We start from the raw sequence: 6,754 nt of genomic DNA on the forward strand, positions 1-6,754 counted from the left end.
CCCTTCATTCACATTGATAAAATTTTTTGTTCCGGGTCTTTGATGAGACTGCAACTTTCTAATGATTACAGAATTCGTTGTGCATTTCTGAACGAGTTCATTTCACATGTAGTATTACCTTTTTCTTGTTTTAATTGGCATTTACTCATTGAGTAAATATGTTGAACATCTTTTTCACATACTTATTTTCCACCCATTCATCATATTTGCAGTGTCTGCTGAGATCATATTGTTTTTGCCTGTGTGTGTTCTTATCATTTTGACTTATTTAAAAAAAATTCCTACCCTCCAGATTCTTGTCCCTCTGATCTAAATATTGGTCTGAGTGGCGATAAAAGGAGGAAAAGTAAAATTGAAGTGGACTTGGAGTCTTGAATGACTTAAAAGTTCATTTCAAACATAATATGTTTGTATATATAAGTATGTATTTTTTCTGATAGCAACCATTTTAGTGTGGCATTTATAAATATTATTAGTTTGTTGTAATTGTTTTTATTATAACTAATTGTTTTTTTCTATCAGACAAGATTTTTGATTCTGTTATAGTACAAGTTACTACTTTAAAATTTTTGTAAGAATTTTACTCTTCTTTCAAAATCTAATAATTTTTGGACTACCTTTTGGGACTTGAATTTTGCCCATCTGTCCCTAAATATGTATTGACATCTTGAGTCTTATGAGTAGGGGTTTCTTTGTTCTTTCATTCAATATTCATGCAAATAACTATCACATTACTATTACTGTTATAATTTTTGCTAGCCACACCTACTTTCCAACGTATTATACATGTTCCTGTTAATTTATCAGCATAATCCTCGTAGCAAAATTGTATGGGGAAGGACAAGGCAGCACAGAAGTGGTGTACTGTTGAAATGGATTGTGTAAAGTTATGGTGTCTAAGTCATGCAAGTGTGCCTTGGTTTTTAACTTAATCAATTCAGGGTTATAAAAGTTATAGAGGGAAGAAAATCTATAAATTCAGATACGTAGAGTGGATATAGCTATAGGCCAGGATTAAAAATGAGTGCTAGCAGGTGTTTACAGCATAAAGCATCAAAGAAGGACCTCCCCCAGGAGCCAAGTCCTGATTTTGATCTTCTAGTTCCTTAAGCTTTGACACATTACATTTGTGTTTTTTAAAGCTCTCCACTTGTGATATTTTTGCTGTGGCAACAATGGGGAACTAAGACCTCTCCAAGAGTCACAAGGAGTTTCACCATTTTTCTATGAGTTTTGTTTTACCTAATCACGTTGAGGTATGTCAGTGAGTCTGTGTTAAGTTTTATATTGGGTGTGTTGCATGTGTGATGTTTCAGTATTTGCTGTTCACTTAGAACAACAGAGAGAGGCGGAGCGTCAGGAATAGGCGGAGGATCTAGAACAGCGGTTCTCAAACTGGGTCGAGATCCCCTTTGGGGGTTGAATGACCCTTTCACAGGGGTCGTCTAAGACCATGGAAAACACATATTTCCAATGGTCTTAGGAACCCAGACCTTGGCTTTTTATGCATGCTGTTGCAAAAATATAGTGATGTAGTTAACTGTTGTTATATTAAGACTCTTACCCATGCTACACCATGCTTCCAGACAAAATTTCATTTAAGTATAATTAGACAAATATTTCACAGTATTTAGTTACATATTGTTTTGGTGACTAATCAGTGTGCTTTAATTATGGTCAATTTGTAACATTTAAAATATATCCCACAAAGCAGATATTTACATTATCATTCATAACAGTAGCAAAATTAGAGTTCTAAAGTAGCAACGAAAGTAATTTTATGGTTGGGGGTTACCATAACGTAAGGAACTCTATTAAAGGGTCACAGCATTAGGATGGTTGAGAACCACTGATTTAGAATGTGTGGGTTAATTGCCCACATGGACAATTGACTGCTCTGCCATGAGGCCACAAGAACTGGATGGTGCCCGGCTACCATTTACTGATTGTCTTGATCAAAGAGTTCATAGTAGAATAATGATCAAAAGGTAGAAATTGCAAAATAGATTTTCAAGCTCTCATCGACTTCAGACAATCTGGATCTATGTAGATTAGATGAATCACCTAAATGTTTGCCCTGAGATATTTAAAACTTATTCTGGAAGTATCCCTTGAAATCTTTCTAAAGCCAAATAACCATTTAGATTAACTAGTAGAAAATCCATGCCATTATGTTCTTTGAGAAACTATCTTCTTGGGATCAATCTGGCAACACCAACTTTAAAGATCAGATTAGAAAATCAGGACAGTGAATTTATATTAATGAGGGAGGAACACTGCAGAAAATGAGCATAAGAATGGGTGTACAACTTGAGAATATTGTAAATGTCACTAAATTGTACATGTGGGAACCCTGGGGATGTAGTGATTGGCAGTTGAGCTGCCTACTGTAAAGTCAGCAGGTCGAAAGCACCAGCCAACCAACTGCATGGGAGAAGACTGAGCTGTCTTCTCCATCACCAGTGACAGTCCCAGAGGCCCACACGGCCTGTTCTCCCCTGTCCTAGAGGGTCTCTGTGACTCAGCATGAACGCCATGACAGTGAGAAATGGAACATGTAGAAACGGTTGAATTGGTGCATGTTTTGCTGTATATATTGTTAACATCAAAAGAAATACACAATTCATGTACACACATAAGATGGTTCACATTTTGCATACTGGAATTCATTTGTTCCAGAATTTAAAAAAATAGTTTTATTTAAAAAAAATCTCATATCATAACTTCCATATTTCAGTAGCTTTTAAAAAGAGTTGTATATACATGACAGTCAGTTCTAGTTCTCCCTCTCCCCTCCCGCAATCAGTATTTGCTCTCCACTTTCACTTGTCCTTCACACACCCCTGCCTGTCCCCCCTAAACCATTGCGTCAGTTATTGAAACATGATTTGTACTTTTTTGAATAGTAATGCACATTATGTCTAATAAGAGTGGTGATTCTCTTGTGAGTTGCACTGAAGGGTGTCCTCAGCTCTTTTTCCTTCATTTGTTTTATTTATTAATGTTTTGTGGGGGGCAGTTATAAAGAGCAAATCAGTTCCATTCGAGAATTCATAGCTTGTTTCATGTCCGTGATTGCAATCTCCACAAAGTAGCATCACTTGTCCCACTTCCTCCCTCTGTCTACTGTCTCCACGTTTCCTTAACCTTCTTGCCTTCTGAATCCTCGTCCTTGATCAAACCCTGTCCTTTGATCACAAATTGTTCATTGTTCTAGAGCAGTGGTTTTCAAACTGTGGGTCGCAACCCATTTGGCGGTCAAACGACCCTTTCACAGGGGTCACATGATTCAGAACAGTAGCAAAACTTACAGTTATGAAGCAGCAATGAAAATAATGTTATGGTTGGGATCACCACCACATGAGTAACTGTATTGAAGGCTCATGGTATTAGGAAGTTTGAAAACCACTCTTCTAGAGTATGTACTCTACAGTGTGGTTGTTCACTTTAGAGACCTACTTTTTGACTGATAATTGAACCATGGGGATGAGTTCAGTCTCAGGCTTGAATGGGGACCTAATGGACATGGTCTCTGGGATCCACCAGACTCTCTCTGACCATGAACTTTTTCCTTTAAATAATACTCTTCATCCTATCTAGTAACCATATCAGGGAATTAAGAGAGTTCATAGAAATGTCTGTACACTAAATCGGTGAGCCCTGTTAATTTTTATTTTAACTATTTGGAGTTTCCTGTAGAGAAGTAATAAGATTAAAGATTTATCTTTGTCATTTCTTCTTCTTTTTTAAATGAATTAACCTTTCGGGTTTTTTTTTTAGACCATTTTAATAGGACACGATCCAGAGATCATCCAATTCAATATTTCAGTCCTAGCAAGAATTTTCCATTTTGAACTTAGTACAGAGAAAGCAAGAGAGGAAGATGGAAGACAGCAAACCAATCCCGCCTGGGAGGCCACGGTGTAGCTGTTACATCCCCCATGAGGAATGGAGCCCGCCCTGAGATCTCCTCACCTCCCTGGAAGTCCTTTGAAAGGATGTCAAGGTGCTGGGTGGTAGCTGGTGTAAGTGCATGTTACTCTTTCTCCCCCAATTGCCTTGCTCCTCATCTCATTCAGGCAGGAGGAATTGAATGCTGTAATGCAGATATGGGAATTGCTCTTCTTTGTCTCCCAACACTGTTCCTGGGCTGGTTGTTGTCTTGTGCCATCAAGATACCAAACCCAAACCCGACACCAACCAACCAGTGAAACACAAAGAAAGAAAGATGTCATTTTTTGAAAAGTTTATTTTCTAATCATTTTATTGGGGCCTCATACAGCTCTTATCACAATCCATACATGCATCCATTGTGTTAAGCACATTTGTACGTGTGTTGCCCTCATCATGTTTCGAAACATTTTTTCCTACTTGAGCTCTTGGTATCAGCTTCTCATTTTTCCCCTCCCTCCCCCACCCTCCATTCTTCATGAACCCTTGATAATTTATAAATTATTATTATTTTTGCATGTCTTACACTGACCAGTGCCTTCCTTCACCTACTTTTCTGATGTACATCTGCCTGGAAGGGGATTATATGTAGTTCATTGTGATCAGGGCCCCTTTTCTCCCCCCACCTTCCCCTTCTGTTATTGCTACTCTCAATATTGGTCCTGAGGAGTTTTTCTGTCCTAGATTCCACAAAAAAGGATATTATTATGAATGAGGGGTAGTGCGGAATGGAGACCCAAAGCCCATATTTTGGCAATTGGACATCCCTTACAGAAGGGTCACGGGGAGGAGATCAGCCAATCAGGGTGCATTGTAGCACTGATGAAACATACAACATTCCTCTAGTTTTTTAATGCTTCCTCCCCCCACCATCATGACCCCAATTCTACCATACAAGTCCCACTAGACCAGAGCATGTACATGCGTATAGATAAGAGCTGGAAAGTTGTCATTGAGTGGTCTCTCATCGCCGAATTTACCTGCTTTGTTGGATTTTCCAAGGTTTGGCATTTTAGAAACCCTGTGCCAGACCTTTACTCTGAGTTCCTATGGGTCCATCAATCATCTCTACCACCTTGGACGCCAACTGTAGTTCCAAACGTCCTTTGTTGCCATAGGCTCTGGTACCCGTCTTCCTGCTCTCTGAGCATTTGTACTTCACAGCTGACTTTTGATGTATGGAAATGTACCAACCATACTCAGCAGAGTCTCAGAAGAACAATACCAGTAAGTATTTTAAGTTCCTTAGAAAGATAGTAAGGGGGAAGGCTTCCATGTTTGTCTTGAAGTCTGTCCCGCTAATGGCAAAGGGGATGTCCAATCTGACGGGGTCAGAAGGGAGGGGAGTGGTAGTTTTCCAGGTCCCTGTGTCTATCCTGCTGGTGTCACATGGAGGAGAGTGATGGGCTCAGACTGAAATGGTGTGTTGGTGGGTGGTGTGTTTGGGGAGGCTTATCACTTCCAGCCCTGGTGTGTGCAGTGCCTCCACTTAAGGAAGTGCCACTCATCTATATAGTGATATGAGTGGCATTTCTTTGAGTGATGTAATGCACAACAGGTATCACATAGCTGGGGACTCATTTGAGTGGGTGTGGCTGCCAGCACGTGGGAGCCCAGTCTTGAGCTGAGGCACACCCAGTGGGCCCTTTGTTAGTCTTTTAGGACATAAGGCCTAGAGCATGGGATCCCCTAGGAAAGCTTCCCATGTAATTTCACTGCTTCTTTGAGCGTTATAATTCTTGCTCGTTGATTAGTTATTTTTGTGGGTTGATTCATTTATTTGTTAAGGAGCCCTTGTTGCATACTGTTTATGATTTGGACTAATCCTCAGTAGAAAGACAATCTTAGAAACTCACAGGGACAGTTTTACTCTCATACAGAGTCATATGAGTTGGCATACAGTCTTTGGCAATGAGTTTTATTTGGGGGTTTTATTCACTTATTTCTTAGTTGTGTATAAGGGTAAATGCACAAGCAGGGACCGGAGTTCTAAATACTTGACAAAATAAGGTGAGCATTTCCTAAATCCTCTTGGTAATTTTGGATACATGTGGGAGGAGCATCCCATGAAACATGCTGTGGAAATTGGACACTTTCAGCACCTCCGGTCAGTGTGTGTACGGTGGCTGACTCAGAATCACACATGACTTATAGCTGGTATATGTCATGCGCTTTTTTGAGTAGAGTCATGTACAACATCAACAATGTCTGTGGTGGTCTCACAGATGAGAGTTAGGTCTGCGATGGACAACAGATCAAGTGATGTGAGTATTTATCTTTCAGACTTTTTAAAAAAAGAAGAAAATGTTATGTTTGCTTTTATTTAGCATGTAGGCTTATCCTTTCTTCTGCTACAGCTATTACAAGGAGTAAAAATGATATGTAATCCAATGGTTAAGGACCCCTGATGACTAACAATTAAGCACATGGCTGTTAATCAGAGGATTGGTTTGAGCCCACCCAGAAATAACAAGAAAGAAAGAAGTGACATTTCAAATTAAAGTTTGCCACCACCACCCTACAAAAAATATATTGTGTGGGATTCTTTGTTGGCTTAGTGGTTGTGAGTTGGTTGGCTAACTCTCAGGTTCCAAGGTCAAACCACCAGCCACTATGTAAGATTAAAGGGGGGTTTCTACTCCCATAAAGAGTTCCCGACTGTAAGGCAGAAGGATCTGAAAACCAAAACACGTACCCCCCGTCATCAAGTTTATTTCATCCCACGGTAACTTCATGTGCTACCCTCAGTAGAACTGAGCCCCGTAGAATGTCCTTGGCTTGAATTGTAATGGAAGCAGACAGA

The 6,754-nt window shown here is 39.7% G+C and overlaps 1 non-coding gene across 1 annotated transcript; it reads left to right on the top strand.

Annotated features, from left to right (window-relative positions):
• The first annotated feature begins 283 nt into the window (after positions 1-283).
• LOC115873979 lies at positions 284-403 on the top strand. Its single transcript, XR_004048735.1, has one exon. It is a non-coding gene; the product is annotated as a small nucleolar RNA SNORA61 (small nucleolar RNA).
• The last annotated feature ends 6,351 nt before the right edge of the window (positions 404-6,754 follow it).

The sequence above is a fragment of the Echinops telfairi genome, unplaced genomic scaffold (assembly GCF_000313985.2).
Source record: "Echinops telfairi isolate 266 unplaced genomic scaffold, ASM31398v2 ScPeMD7_7472;HRSCAF=8510, whole genome shotgun sequence".
Lineage (NCBI taxonomy): Eukaryota > Metazoa > Chordata > Mammalia > Afrosoricida > Tenrecidae > Echinops > Echinops telfairi.